The sequence below is a fragment of the Conger conger genome, chromosome 12 (assembly GCF_963514075.1).
Source record: "Conger conger chromosome 12, fConCon1.1, whole genome shotgun sequence".
Lineage (NCBI taxonomy): Eukaryota > Metazoa > Chordata > Actinopteri > Anguilliformes > Congridae > Conger > Conger conger.
Genome location: NC_083771.1, coordinates 37094683 through 37111233, shown reverse-complemented (window position 1 = coordinate 37111233; position 16551 = coordinate 37094683). Strand labels below are relative to the sequence as shown.

Below are 16551 nucleotides of genomic sequence, written 5' to 3'. Positions count from 1 at the left end.
GGAACTGATCCAATTATAAAGTCATTTGAATAATACACATATGGTGTGTGTTAAAGGAGTCTTTTCAGTGCATTGGACGTGCAATAGCATATACACAATGGCACACTAAATGGAACAGTGCAATAATTACAATTGTCGGCTATAATTATTGCTCCATGATGGATCTGGCTGATCTAAATGGGCACAGCAACATAACAGCTGCTGTGTGAAACATAACTAAAGAACCGGCTCTCACACTCCTTAAAAACACCCTGGTCAGCTTAGGATTTGATTTAAAGTAAGGCTGTCCCATGTTCCTTGGCAACAGGGTGGCTAAACCCTTTCAATACCCAATGAGATCTATTCTCAAGCGTAAATATGATAACCCATTTTACAAAAGCCGGCTGAATAAATAATGGCATGATTAGTCTGTTGTTAATGCACATAGGTAGTCTCAGCAAGGTTTAATCAGTTTCATTTGAAATGGAGCCCTTATCAGGAGCCACGACAGCGCGCATGCTAGCCCAAGCACATGCTGTGGGACATACATTTCTCTTCACCCACAAACTATTACATATTGATGTCACAGCGATACTACCCTTTATCAAAAGCCACACTCTCATTAGAAAGGGTTCAAAAGCCTCCTCTGTCTCCACAGAGGAACCCTATCTAGTTCAAACATTCTTTGTTGGGCAACAAGCTTTCTCACTTTTCACACCTACCATAGATGATTACTAGAACTAAAAAAGGGTTCCCCTGAAGACAAGCCAATGTATCCTTCCAGAAGCCTTTTGTGTGAGTGTAAAACATATTATAATTGCTGCCGGGTGGGTGAAGACTGACACTCACCCACCCAGTTCCAAACTGCGATGCTTAATAAAGTGGACGTCAAAGTGCGAAATGTCACATATTTTTAAGATTTTGGTTTAACCAAAGCATTTCTCAGAAAACCTCTGTCTGTGACTGCCAGAATCAATAGGGCTAAATCTTCTGAATTAGACTCTTGGGCCTTGGCAATAGCTAGTATCAACATCCTGTCATGAATTGTGCATAGGCCTGTATATTTTAAGTAGAACCATGAACTGGACGTTTGACTGTGCACTGTATGAGCTATCTTACTGTTTACAACTACTGCCTGACAACTATATTCATCCAATGCCATAAAGAAGTGTCTACTATAACTATTTTAATGTTTGTGTATATGGCATGCATTATATTATTTTCAAAGCTATTGTAAACATGCACTTGACAGGATTATGTCTTGCATGGGAAAATCACAACAAACAGCTGAAAATCAACAAAATATTACAATAGGAATGCGCATCAGTGAAAGTACTCACATCCTGATAGTTTAACTATTTGACCTATACATGTGGAGCTGTGATGAGCACAACACAATAATCCACATTAGAAAAGAGTCACACCAGGGTTTTACACTGAAGCAAAGTCTCTGAGGTATATTCCTGCCTACTCCATTATTCGTGAGGCAGCCCTGATTTAATACTGATTATAATGATATAACAGCCAATACATTAGGATTCCCACTTTAGCTTCAGTATGGTGTGCTTATTTAGATTAACTGGGTGCATACCTCAGCAACAAAGTGAGCACAACGATATTCATTAATTCATATATCAAAAGATAAAAGTATGTATAGTCAGACACTGCACAAATAGAGATTATAACACATCTGCACACTAATGGGATTGTGAGAAATTATTTTGATGAAGTGCTCTTTATAAGACACAAATCACTTCATCATTAGCCTAGATGTACTTACACAAACATAGATATGGTCCTGCTAAGGCTGTCAAAGTTAATGTGCTAAATGAACTTAATTTAAATTAACGTAATTTCATTTCACACAATTATCACACTTTCCCATAATTCACAATTTGCAGCATGTTGAGATTCTAGTGACTAGCTAAGCTTAATGGCTGCTGTGACAATTGATTAGACAGGTAATTAACATGTAAGGGACTTTTTCCCTGTGCCTACAAACATTTTAAGTGCCTGATATGTTTTAAGCAGGTATTTACACTCAGTGAGCCATTTTTTAAGAATTTATTACTTATTTTTTAGATTTAGTCTTCAGCTGCTGTAACCTATCCACTTAAGAGGTTTGACACATTTTGCATGTTCAGAGATGCTCTTCTGCATACCACTATTATTTGTATTATTGTCACCTTCCTGTCAGCTTTGACCAGTCTGGCCCTTCTCCTCTGACCTCTCTCATTAAGGCATTTTTGCCTGCAGAACTGCTGCTCACTGGATGTTTTTTGTTTTTCGCACCATTCTCTGCAAACTCTAGAGACTGTTGAGCGTGAAAATCCCAGAAGATCAGCAGCTTCTGTGATATTCAAACCACCCTGTTTACCAACAATCATTCCCTGGCTAAAGTCACTTAGATCACAACAGATGAACCTCTTGACCATGTCTGCATGCTTGTGTGTAGTTGCTGTCATATGATTGGCAGATTAAATATTTGTTGTATTAGCAAGCTGGCGTACAGGTCTACCTAATAAAATGTACATCATTTCCAAAGACTGAGTTTGATCATTCCCACAGCATCTTTTAAAAGTATCCCAAAAAACAGTGCAGTGTTTGTTCTCAAAACAGCAATTCCGCCAGCCAATTATCAAAGTCTATAGTCGACTGTAAGATACTGTTAGCTTGACAACGCTATCTGAAAAACAAGATATTGTATGACCATCTAACTAGCCTGTCATTTCATCTGGTTTCTGAAATGATAGCTAGCAATTATTTTATAAGGTTTCTCTTGCCTTAATGCTAATAAAAATAATTCTACAGGCTACACTGCAGAAATACACGGCAGAGATATACCTACTGCAACATGAATATGGTGTAAATTTGCAGTAATAATGGTATAATAATGTCTCATTTCATTGTCCCTGCTCAAATAAACAGGAAATAAAAATAAAAAAAAGATTGTTCTACTGCTGATATTATACAGACTGCCGAAGTCATGCCTGTGTTAAGAAGGGAAAGCTCCACACTTCTGTCAAAACGCTAATCAGTACTTAGCACAGCCAGGGACTCCCACCTACTAATCAAGGAAGAACCAACTGAAGGACACCCAACGGAAATCACATGCAATCTCAGCCAATCAGATGTTTTTATTTTCATCCAGGTCCAAGAGAGTTTATTGGTTGTCCCCAGGGATTTTGGTGCATTAGACAGTTTGATAGTCCAGGACAGAAAATGCTAGTACCAGGGGTCTGGACCACTGATTGTCCACCCCTGTGAGTCTGCTGTTACACAACTCTTATTATTCAATTATCGAAAGTATTTATGTAATCAGTAATTATGCAATTAGCCAAACGGAGCCTTGGCTGAGAGTGTCAGTGTGCTGCAGGCAGCTATGAGAACAGCCTGACTGTCAGGGCTAACATCTAAATCCCCTCCGCTGTCAGCTGCTCGTGTGTTTCCTTTCTGTGACTCTGCTTTAACACTATGACCCGTGCTTCTCCAGTGCTGTCAGAATATCAGCTATCAGCTGTCGGCCCACAATAACCCCCTCAACAGAGACTTCTGCATGTGTTATTAGAGACTGGAACTGGAAGGCCATTTTGTATTCCTTCACACAGGTCTTCCAGTGCCAGAGAAAGGACGTGATGTTCAGAATACAACTGCAAAACCTATGAAGATGCAGGGAGAACAGAAAGAGAGATCCCTGGTGGGACATAATGAAAGGAGCGCTAGGCTATACATTTATCTGTTCCCCATGAATAGTTTTACAACCACTTATGTAACTGCAGAATGCACTGTCACAGCTCCTTTATTTCCACTGCAGGACACCTTGAAAATGTATTTTAAAAAATCCAATATGTACACTACAGTATCTGCTGCAGCTGACGACCATCACATTTTGCGCATGTATGTACAGTACATCCATTGTATTAGATTTTATGAGTTTTGATATTGAAAGTGAGAATTTTAATCTTATGAAAGTCTCACAAAAAAAATTCACAAAGACTACTGCAAGAGAAGCAATGAAATCTTTCCACGCAGTCACCGGCCCATGAGTTTGAGCGTATCTCCTGAGTGTGGGTTCAGGGGGAAATTGAATCAGTATAACGATATGCACAGGCTGCTCTGGAACAATGCGTCTCTCGCCCAAGTGCACAGAGGTCCAGCGAGTGTCTGTCAGCGGGCCAGTAGAGCAGAGAGCGCGTTCCCTCTGTCAGCCCTGATGAGCCTCATCATGACCAGCCTGCATGAGGACATGGATGTCACCTGTCTGGAGCTTTAATGAGGCAGGCCTGTACCCCTGCTCTTACCAGTCCGGAGGCTCGGTTCCCAGCTCAACCGCTGCCCAAAACCACTCCTCAGCACCAGTCCCGGCAGATTCCGGGGTTCATTTCCGCACATCAGACAGGGTCAGTGCACAATCTAGGATGCATGCCAGAGATAGGCTCCGGCAGGTTGGTGTACAGTGTTTCTCCTGACCTTTGGTGAACTTCACCGAGATAAAACATCAGAGCAAGTTCAATCTCTCCCCATTTTCATTTCAGTCGTATTTTTGCATCAGGAAGGAGATGGAGATACATTGATAAAGAAGGCGCTGAGCACGTTCATTTATATAGTATATGGCACCAGCTTAAGCTGCCAGTGTTCACAAACACTCAGCAGTCTGGCTCCCAGATGTTACGCAGAGTATGCAAATATGACGGCATGGATGAATGTATGAACTAATTCATTCATGAATGAATTGCACAGATCTCTATGTGAATGAAGCTTCAGTGGCTGAAATATCAAACTGGTCACAGGCAGGCTGTGTCATTGCATCAGTGTGCAGTAGAGGGAGCATCTACAGTGATTCAGCCCCAGCAGTGGCACCAGCAGGTGACTGGCAGTGCGAAGCAGGAAGGGCCAGCAGGTCAGGGGGATGAAAGCAGAGTGTCTCTTTGACATCCTTCAGCGCTGTGATAGGTCAGCTCTCCTCATGCCCGTATTGGCAGTATGGTTCAGAACCGTTCCAGGATGCTATACTGCTTAATAGCCTCAGATTCGGCAAGCCATTTCACATGTGTCCATTTTATACGCTTATGGTAGGGAATTCAAGCATGCTAGGAGCTCCAGCATGTCTGCACACTCCCAAAAAGAGTAGAAACAGCACACATGTAGAAATACTTACACCAGACACAATCTGTGGGATTTAACCAAACCGCATTGCTTTGAGGCAATGACAAATGTCCACCATATCGATTTGTAAGAATTGTTTTCCCTTTCTGACTGGAAACAAACCCTCCAATGTACAGTGTAAACAAATGCGAAGCCATGCTCTATCATAACCAAACATGAAAAACATGCAAAACTGCATCAACATAATGGAGTGTAAAAACAGAATATTCTCAAACAGTCATCTTGTCACGGAACACTGGCGCCGTTCGGCACGTTCATTAATCATACACCAGACTCTGCGCTGGAGATGAAATATTCACACAGGACACAAAAATAAATAAATTAGTAATATACTGCAGCATTCTGCCCTGGTTCCCATGGTATAAGGAAGCAGGCAGAAAAACATATAGGCTAAGCAGCTTGGTTAGGATCAGGTATTGTGTGTTCACAAGGACCACACTGAGAGTAAACTCTATCGGCGAGTCCCCACACGCTATTAAACCTGACTTCAGGCTTCAGGGGTGCGAAACTACAGTGCTGTGTCACAGGCTGCTGAGATACACTTGAGGTGTGCCCCCAGGCTGAAGTTCAGCTTCAGCAACCGTCCGTTCTGTATTCATTTCAGTCACGGCATTCTTGAATTTCCCTTTCTTAAAAAAAGCTCTTAGTTTTTTTTATTTTTTTTTTATGTTGTAGCATACATATTTCCATATCCAATAGGTTTTAATAATCAACAAACAAGGTTAGGTTAGGTAGTGTCAAGCAAATTCAGTGTCTTGGCAATGAGTTTCTTTTTTTAAAGCTAATGTACCATCAACATTGAACATTTAACAAGCCAGGTTTTCTAATAATACTACGTATTGTCTTCGTCAAACAACACAGTATGTCTCTATAGTTAAGTACACCGACAGGTAGTAAATAATTATTGTGCACTGCCACTACTTGCTTAAGTTGGTTTGGTGGAAATCGAATGAGGAAAATCCTGATGTGCCAAATGAAAGCACATGCATGTAGGCAGCAGGGATCTCCTCATGGACACACAAACAGATTTGATCTCAGTGGCCTGCATGCATCTCCCTATGTGTGCCAGTACGCACTTCCGTGAGGGCCGGGCACCCTGCGTGCACTGGCACAATGGAGAGGAGGCCTCCGGACCAGGCTTCCGTAACTGCTATAATACCAGATTCAAACTGGAACTGTTTCTCTTCTCACTCATTTACAAGCTCTGTCTGTATATCTGGACATTTTGTGTGAGATGTCCACTTCATGGAAACGAAGCAACACTGTTTGAATATGCATAGTCCCATTGATACAACTATACACACATGCACGCAAGCCAAAAAAAACCAAAAAAAACAACACAATTATGGCATTCTGTTGTACTCACAATTAGACTTTTTGCACACATGTACGACATTCGCTAATTAATTGACAAATCAATTTGTGAATGCCATACATCTATGGGCGCAGTCAATATCTAATTAACTTGGAAACTATTTGGTTGCCTTAATAGCTACATACATTTTGCTGCACTATCTACAACTTCGGTAATCTGCATAAAGGTTTCAAATGGAAACTATATATTTTTATTTTATTACAACAAAACTGATTAGTTATATGTAATATATACATATGGTACAGATAAACAGACAATTTAGGTGAAACAGTAGTGTGTCAGTTGAGTGAATTTTTATTTATTTATATAGTAATTCATAAATTTATTGTGTAAATATAATATTAATTTATTGTGTACACACTTTTTGCATTCCTTACATTTGACACTGAAATATCCTATTCAATTTCCTGTCGTCAAGAAAGCTTGCATAGGATTGTGGAGCTAAGATGGCTGAAATTGGATTTTTCACAACAAATATAATTTTTCACTAAAGTTCCTTGATCATATCTTTGCGCAGCAAAATACAACCTGAACACAGGTCAGTTATTAAAGCTGGGATATCTGCACAATGTGTTGCATGTACAAAAGAAATGTAGCCTATCATATACAGTATATTTCAAGTAATTATATAAATACTGTGCAACTGGCCAATTTCTACACAGGTCTACTAGGGCATGATAATGGTAGTACTGAAGTGCAGAGGCCAGAAGTGTGGAAATCCCTGTCTGTGAATTTATTCTGTTATAAAACAGCCTAAATTTCACAATTAAAAACTGCCATTTTCTTACAAATTTACTTTGGAAATAGTATGACGTAATTGTAACAAAAATCTATGTAACAAAAACATGCCATGAAAATAATGATTAACTATAAGTACAGTATTTATACATCACTGGCAGACTATTTATATTATTGCATCCCTGCTAACTGATGAGACTAATCACATATGGACGATGACATAGCCCATTCTATTTAAGTGTATGTCAGTAGAAACATTAATCAGTGTTTGTATACTGTAGGTGCTACTGCTTATGGATTCATTATGATGTGCATTACGTGCCTTTGTAGTCCATATTAATCATAGCCCTAACATGCCTTGTAAGAATTACTAAATGTTATATTTGCATGGTATAGACTCACAGTTTGTGTCAAACTGCAGAAAGAATACTGTATGTTATTGGTTAATGAGGTAAATTAGTAAAAAACTGCCATTAGTAAAAAGACTGCCATTCTTCGTGGTCGAGAATGTTGAAACTGTACACAATAAGAGAACGAGAAAACTTTACCGCGCCTGCTCTCCTTCCATACGAAAATGAGCCTACAGTATATTGTGATTAAGTTATATGGCCATAACATGTAGCGGATTAAAATCGTGCTATTTAGATACGTCGAAGATGCCACTGTAACAATGGAAATACTTCCGAAATGTAGTGAAGATAGTTTCATTTTCGTCGCATTAACTACCTCTCTCCAGTCAAGCATACGGTATGTCGTTTCACGCACCATGGATTCACCCTTTACTGGTACCCTCCAAAAGCCAGTAGTCTTAACGTCGTTTGCAGGATCCAAGAACGGAATCAATCACCGAATACAGTTTGACGTAAGCTGCCGTCTTTAATGAGATTTCTGATGCCCTGACATTGTGCTTTGGAATCAATCCTCTCTCCTCTCTGGAGCTGCAATCCACGGATGACTCAGTACCCGCAGCATCGAGCCACTTAAATAGATGGATCTCTATGCGTAATGCAGAATGCTTTATGTGCCTGAGGCCGATGGCTGAAATACTCATTTTAAGCCACAACCTCGCTGACGCTCAGCCGTAGTTGGACTCGACTCACACACACCCCGGATGATTACAGAGTGCATATGATGCACACTGTTGGAAAGGAGTACGGTTTTAACAGTCCGAAGATAATGCAATTCCCAAAGACTGGCATGTTTGATGGTTTAAAAGACTTTAACGCAACTTCCCCTGTGTTTTCCAAAAGAAAACCAAAACGCATTCGTGCCCGAACTCTATAGTTCAGCGGTGTTAATTTTTTTAAATTAAAAGTTAATCTGTAGGCCAAGAAGTTATAAAATCTGCCAAATCTAAAATAATAGCCTAACCTACCTGTAGGCACATTCTATGCTATTCTTTGTAATATTATTCACATTTGATACAAAACGTGATGCATAATAGAGCTAGTACCGAACAACTCTATGTTTGAATATTGTTGTTGTTAAACTGAAGTATGCTGCTCAAACATGACCAAAGCGTTAAGAAACTCCAGAGGGATTCACTGAAGTTTAATTTCACTTCAAAACAAATTGAAATAAGAACGCTGAAGCTAAATAGAGGAAATATCTGACATAATGCAGGTGTATCAAACCACCACTACATATTCAGCGATTTGAGATCTAAACACCTTATTAACTAGGTGCTTCAGAAAACACAAACATTAGAAATACACAACACTAAACCATTACACTGTTCGAAGAAAATATTTAAGCGCACGAAAAAGGAAGGCGCTTCCCTGAACACAACTATTAAACAGAGATAGTCTCACCGGTTATGACGAGATGGAGTCCGAACGTTAGCAGTAAACACCCATAGCAAGAAACTATCTCTTTGTATCGTAGATATACATTTGCTGGTATTCCACAGTAGCGTTGTTTAAAAAGGACCCGAGGTAGAAACTGTCGATGATTTTTTTCTTTTTTCTTTCTTTTTTCTGTTGCACCAATGCCTCTGCAGTACTTCAAGAAAGAGGAGAGAGAGAGAGAGAGAGAGAGAGAGAGAGAGAGAGAGAGAGAGAGAGAGAGAGAGCGAGCGAGTGAGCGAGGGGGGCGTTTGGGGGGGAGGGGGTGGGGGGCGGCTGCACGACACGAAGCGAGCAAGAGTACATGGAAAATACAATCAATAACTGTATCCAAGAGAGTGAAGTGGGCAATCCCGTCTAAATGGAACAATAGTTAGTAACAAATGCGGGGGAGGTAGACGGCGACAGAAACACACTGATTGTGGTGCAGTTATAATTATAAGAATACAACAAGAAGCTACTTATAAAGTGATTGTCTATAAAGTTATTAGCCTACATACAAGAATGAATGCAGTAAAACAGAACGTGTACTTCTGAAGATACAATGACGCAGTATCATGTTAACATGAAGGAAATCATAGGCTCGGGCTTTAATTTTTAGATTGCTTCTAATATATAGGCTATATGCATCCACGTAAAGTAGCGATACAGAGAGGTGAAAATTTGGATTACATTAAACATAAACAATCATAAATAACCCCTGGTGAATTATCTAAATGTCTAATTTGACATTACGATTAGCTAAACAGTTACTTTCAAAGACGACATCCCAAAGAGTTTACAAAATCGAACATCTTATGTTGATCAAGTATGCTAAATTTATGAACGCATTTGGGATTATACATTGTGTTTGGTCAGAGGTCTGGTTATGCGTAATGTCAGACGATTACGTTAGAGACGTAGTTACATTTGGCAGCACTTTAAAAATGTAAGTGTTCTTCCCACATCCATCCTGTTGGGCACTGGGATTTCTACTGCCGAAGATTAGAGCTGACCATGGTGCTGAAATATATACAACGGTGGGCAGGAGAGCCCTGCGGCATCATCAACTGTATTCATAGATGTTGAAAAGCAAACGGAAATATTAAAATTAATTCCGGGATTTTTTTTCGGGGCGTTATTCTTTGAAGCTCATGACATGACACAAACCCGGGGACTGCCCTGAGATAGCCCCGCCACCTGCTGTATTCAGCTCTCCTGAAAATTAAATGCTGAGTTTAAGACATTTCTAGGGCTGGAGTGGGTCCTTGGAGATTTCGGCGATCCCATTCCGCCTGGGTGGCCAACAGCCATTATAAATTCCCATGAATGATTTGTTCTGCCGGAAATAGCCGTAAAATGCGGGGACTGGCGGAAGGAAGCCTAGAAGCTCCCCTTTTCAATCTAAATTTAAAAACAAAATTCAAAGAAAACTCTCAGATGCAATTACATTCAACAGCAGCTGTTTCATTGGAAAAACTGAATGGGCGCACATACTGTTGTGAGAGTGTTCTCACTGGCATCCCCCTGCCACCAATTATCCTGATCCCAAAAATAATATAAGCACTGACGGTTTTTTATGTCAAAACTCTCGGCATCTGGCATCCCCCGCTTCATATTTCCATAGCTTCTGGACAATTGCATACAGCGTTTGATTGAATTAACCCCCACCTCTTCACCAATTATATGATCTCCTGTGATAATGATTGGACTCCAATGCTAATCTCCCTGACACAGTACTAGTAGGGGCTCCAAGCTTCACGGAAGGACACAAGCCAAAGAAAATGTCTCACTTCCGGTAAGCAACGCACTAATGCTACATGTGGTTCCGTCAATTCCACCGGATGCAGTTTTTAAAGTCGTAATCTTTTAACCTGTCACATAATTCATGTTCCTTTACCTAAAAAATTAAGACAGACGTATATCGGCAAATGGTTTTACAAAGTCGAATCAGATTTGTGTCTGTGAAAACTTTGCTTGGTTCTGTGTGGTCAGTTATTGTCCGTTAAATATAAGTAACTTCAATAAAGTCTGAAGCACTAAACAGTCCTGCAGTCAGAGGGGAGGGACCCCCTGCTTCTCTCTGCAGTTGCCGTAACCAGTTTGATGAAAGGCCTCCGGGGTTTCATTCTCCTCATCCATTACCGTGCACAGACTGAATAGCAGCGTCCTCATTCGCCGCGTAGCAGGGATTCAGTAAAAACACAACACATGACCACACATCTACTATAGCATTAACTCCATCAATGAAGCCAACCTTCCGAACAGCTCTGCACAGCACATAGACGAGTATCCTTTCACAAGTAGCAGCATGCTGTTCTGGTCAATACTAAATTCACTGGTGCTGAGTTTCTATGTACTCCGACATATTTTAAGCAGTAAAGAAAATCTAAAAGTAATCACTCTCTTCTAATATATTAATCACAAAAACTACAGTCTCCATCAAGGTGTATCAGCACAGATCTTTGACAACTGCTACAGCCCTGTACATGTCTAGTGGGCTTCTGCATGCAGGCCTACTCATCACTAAGCAGATTGCTTACAATAAGATTTACAGTAAACCTTCTCTAAAACAGGCTAATTCATACTTGTGTGTTATGCTCTGTACAGTTTAATCATAGGATTATAGACAAAACTCTGAAATAGTTTCATTTAATTGCTCATTTATTAACAATATTTTTATTGTGTGTGTGTTAGTATGTATGTGAGCATATATGTGTGTGTGCTCACCTGAGTGCTTATATGTGATACATTTTCATCTGTTTTACTGCATAGATTCAATAAAAATGTGTGAAATTGTCTGTTTGGTTACATTTTCTTGACAATTTATTTGCCATTTCAAATATTCAGTCTGTTGAATACCAGCAGAGCTATCACCAGCTGTTGCAAAATTCCCCTGAGATTCATTGTGTACATGAAGCAATTTACAAATGGTGCTTTTCATTTCATATATGACCTCTTTTGTTTGCTATGGCTACCACAGAAAACCATACAAAAAAAGGAGCTTTTCAATGGTGAGGGATGGTGACACAGTGTTAAGTAGCAAGACAAATGATGTCCAGAGAGAGAATATGAGGTTACTGCAAGGTTAATTACCTCTCCTAACTTACATGGGTAAGAGGTAGGAGGGACTGTCTTGTCTTCCCCTGGTCTCCCTCTTCTATGCAGCAGAGCCAGCTGGCTGAAGCTGTGGACAGACCTTGGAAAAACACCAACACACCACTGCTTGAAATTGAACATACTGTATTGCCACTTGTTATTGCTACAGCATATACAGATGACTGTGACTTGTGAAGGGTGAGAGATGGGATAAACAGAACAAAATGACACAGGCCCATTTTCTGCCAAAAGGCCAAGGCTGAATTTACTTTCCCTTGATTACTATTTTTGCCTTAAAATGAATAAGAGGTCTTGGTCAAGCTGATACCAGAAGTTTAGCTACCATCAACACCTTTTCTTTCTATCATACACTTTGGATGTCACTATTCAGCACAGTGTTTATACACTTAGTGAGCATTTTATGATTAGTGAGGTATTTATAAGACATACAGACTTAGTAAGTGTTCTATGGTAAATGGTAAATGGTTGGCATTTATATAGCGCCTTTATCCAAAGCGCTGTACAATTGATGCTTCTCATTCAGCCATTCATACACACACTCACACACAGACAGCGATTGACTGCCATGCAAGGCACCGACCAGCTAGTCAGGAGCATTTAGGGGTTAGGTGTCTTGCTCAGGGACACTTCGACACAGCCCGGGCGGGGGATTGAACCGGCAACCCTCCGACAGCCAGACAACTGCTCTTACTGCCTGAGCCATGTCGCATGTTCTGCTGCTGTAACCTATCCACTTATAGGTTTGATATGTTGTGTGTTTAGTGATGCCCTTCTTCATACCACTCTTATAATGTGTGGTTGTTTGCCTTACTGCCACCTTCCTGTCAGCTTCAACCAGTCTGACCCTTCTCCTCTGACCTCTCTCATTAACATAGCATTTCTGCCTGTAGCACTGCTGCTCACTGGATGCTTTTTGTTTTTTGCACAATTCTCTGCAAACTCTAGAGACTGTCGTGCATGAAAATCCCAGGAGAGCAGCAGTTTCTGAGATACTCAAACCACCCTGTCTGGCACCAACAATCATTCCATGGTCAAAGTCACTTAGATCACATTTATTCCCCTTTCTGACATTTGGTCTGAAAAACAGCTGAATCACACATTTGCATGCTTTTATGCATTTAGTTTCAGTCACATGATTGGCTGATTACATATTTGTATCTGTGTTTTTTTTTTGTGGGGTTCTGTTGTCCACACCCTATACAGTGCAACAACATCTTAGAGCATCTTTTCATGGAAAATTCCATGTGAAAGATATTGTAACTTCCCAGCTGAATGAGCTTGCACTGTGACCTTTTGCATTGTTACACTGAGGCCATGAGGACAGTTAATTTTCTTTGAAAATACCAAAATGTCACAGTGTTCCCCTGAGCACATAATTGAAAGGAAGGCGAGGCCAGTACTTCCATTTTTAGAAACACACGTATTTTGATAAAAGGTATATCTTTCTCCTAGTGAATTAAGTATCATTTTTGAGAAAAGAGATATCGAGAGAAAGCTTTTCACACCTATACTGTATATGACAGTGAAGTATGAGTCATGGTTTCTGGTCATTTTGGCATCTATGATAATGATGGTGGAAATCATATTGTGAAAAATGAAAAACAATAATGAAACAGCCAGTGGAAACAATGTTTCACAAACTAATCCCATGTTTTGCGTGTTAGTCCATTGACATATGAATTTAATTGTTTCACAAAAGCCTTCAAATTCACAATTCACCCAAACATGACAGTGCATTTGTCCTGCCATACTAGCACAAATTACACATATTTAAAATGTGAAATTCTCCCTTAAATTCTGTTCAGTGAAAAGGTATGCTTCATGATTTGGGGTGTTGCAAGCTGTTACCTTGCAAAAAAACATAGAACATTAAGTTCCCTTGTATAAAACATATAGAAGAAAATCATGGCAATTATTTTACCCTTTAGATTGACGAAGCATCAATATTTAATCCGGCTTTGCTTTGTAAAATGGTAACACCATAAATAATTCAAGAGAGAGATTTGCAGCAATAATGCTAAAAAACCTTCACAGCTTCCTCATTCCCCACCATCTGAACATTCATTGCTTGTTTGCCTGGACAGTCAATTTGGGTACAAGCCATTTCCAGGCTTATGCAATGGTGACACACAGAGATACAGTGCATGTATAGTGCATATATAGCATAGTGTACACATCAGTGGCTAAATCTATCAATGCCTGCTGTTACTCCTCACATGTACTGTATACAGCAAAGAGTATGACTGTGAGGGTTTCAGTGTTAAAAATCTGTATTTACACAAACTGATTTTTATAGCAGTCATGTACTGTATTGTGGCAGGATTACTGATTAAAACCAGGACCCCTCCCAAATCTGGAACATGGACTGGTCCTGAGACAACTGTTCTGGGTTTTACTATATTACGCTATCTGGCTAACTAATCCTGCTTTGTGGAACAGGACTCTGGATTTACTTGCCAGAGGCTAACATTATGTTAAACCCTCATTAAAGTTAAATGTACAGTATAGAACCAGTATGAAGATATGTTTTACAGCCCATTTTATATGTTTAATCACCAATGTTTCTGCACTTTTAGGTTTCCAATGCGGTATAATAGGTGTTGTTGTACATTGGGATGAATTGGCAGACTGATGGAGGGCTTTCTCATTGCACTTTAAACCTGGTCCCTTAAATGATTGTTCAGTGAATAGGTAGCTCACTCAGTATTTTCTCCATACTCTTTAAACCTGGTGACTCATGGGGTAAGTCACCCCCCAGGCCTGAATTTTTGACCACCTTTCACTGCAAGAAGAGGAGATCTCCTTTGGCTGGCTAACTCCATTTATAAAGAGCGAGGAGCAGAAAAGCACTTATCTTAATGTACAACCCCTACCAATAAAAGGTGTCCTTCTCCAGCTTCCTCTGGCAGCGCTCATCAATGCCAGGAATACGGCCTGCACTGATCTCAAGAGCATGACTCCTGCATCTTCAGCTTACAGCAAGATTCAGTTAAAAATGCTCTTTAACATTGTGCCCTATATTCAAACTGACCACAACGGGCTATTGCACGGACGTATAGATTGGGTCACTAAAATGATTGAGATCGGGTTTTAAATTTTAAAAATATTTATCATGTATTATTATATGAATAAGCTGCCATAAGATCATTAGTTATGAGTTACTGATCATTATTCATCTGGAAAATCTGCTCAATCTGAGTTTTGACTGGGATGAACCTAAGACTGTATAATAATATGATCAGTCGTCAGTGGCCATTTTTTTAATCCTTAAGTTAAACCCTCATTAAAGTTAAATGTACAGTATAGAACCAGTATGAAAATATGTTTTACAGCCCATTTTATATGTTTAATCACCAATGTTTCCGCACTTTTAGGTTTCCAATGCGGTAGAATAGGTGTTGTTGTACATTGGGATGAATTGGCAGACTGATGGAGGGCTGTCCCTTAAATGATTGTTCAGTGAATAGGTAATCTCAGTAATCTCTGTGAGCATTAAACTTATTTTCAGAATCCATCATGATATAGAAGCGCTGAATCTTAGTCATGTGGGACATTACTCAACTGGTTTGTAAAATAATCAGTTTAATTGAATCTGAATGCTATTGGGACAATTAAAATTAAAATTCATGATAGTATTTTCATATTTTCATGTATTCATGTAGACTGTATGTGAAAACAATGACCCATTGCATTCTGTTAACTCTATGAAGGATCCCCATTTTCATTATCACAGAATTAGATTCTCTGGAGAATCCTACTAATCCAGGATAATTTGTGACCCATTGGCTCATGCGGTAAGAGCAGTCGTCTGGCAGTTGGAGGGTTGCCGATTCAATCCCGCCCTGGGTGTGTTGAAGTGTCCCTGAGCAAGACACCTGAACCCCAAATGCTCCCGGCGAGCTGGTTGGTGCCTTGCATGGCAGCCAATCGCTGTTGGTGTGTGTGAGTGTGTGTATGAATGGGTGAATGAGAAGCATCAACTGTACAGCACTTTTGATGAAGGCACTATATAAATGCCAACGATTTACCATTTATTAGCTGTGTATATGAAAAAAACAATTGCCCATTAAATTGTTTGAAGGTTTGAATTGAACGGAAATCTGAATTGCATTTGAATTGAATTTGTTAGATTCTTTAGATCTAGAGCACATTGGATTACTCTATACTGTATAGAGGATTTGATTGTTTCATTATTCTTCTGTGACGTGTTCTACATAAGCACCCCTTGTCGTTTCCTGGCTTCCTACAGTTTAAACAATGTTCAGTCAAAAATCTTTTCCATGCTGTTTCATCACTTGTGTGCCTGCAGGATTATCTGTGAACTATATCATTGTTGAGTGAGATATTCAA

The 16551-nt window shown here is 39.8% G+C and overlaps 1 protein-coding gene across 2 annotated transcripts in view; it reads right to left on the bottom strand.

The window, feature by feature from the left end:
• LOC133105687 (synaptic vesicle glycoprotein 2C-like) overlaps window positions 1-9252 on the bottom strand; it is a 52420-nt gene extending 43168 nt beyond the window's left edge. For both annotated transcript variants that reach the window (XM_061215968.1, XM_061215969.1), the window contains exon 1: window positions 9070-9252. The gene's annotated coding sequence lies outside the window, so the exon portion shown is untranslated. The remainder of the gene's footprint in view (window positions 1-9069) is intronic.
• Between the last annotated feature and the right edge of the window lie 7299 nt (window positions 9253-16551).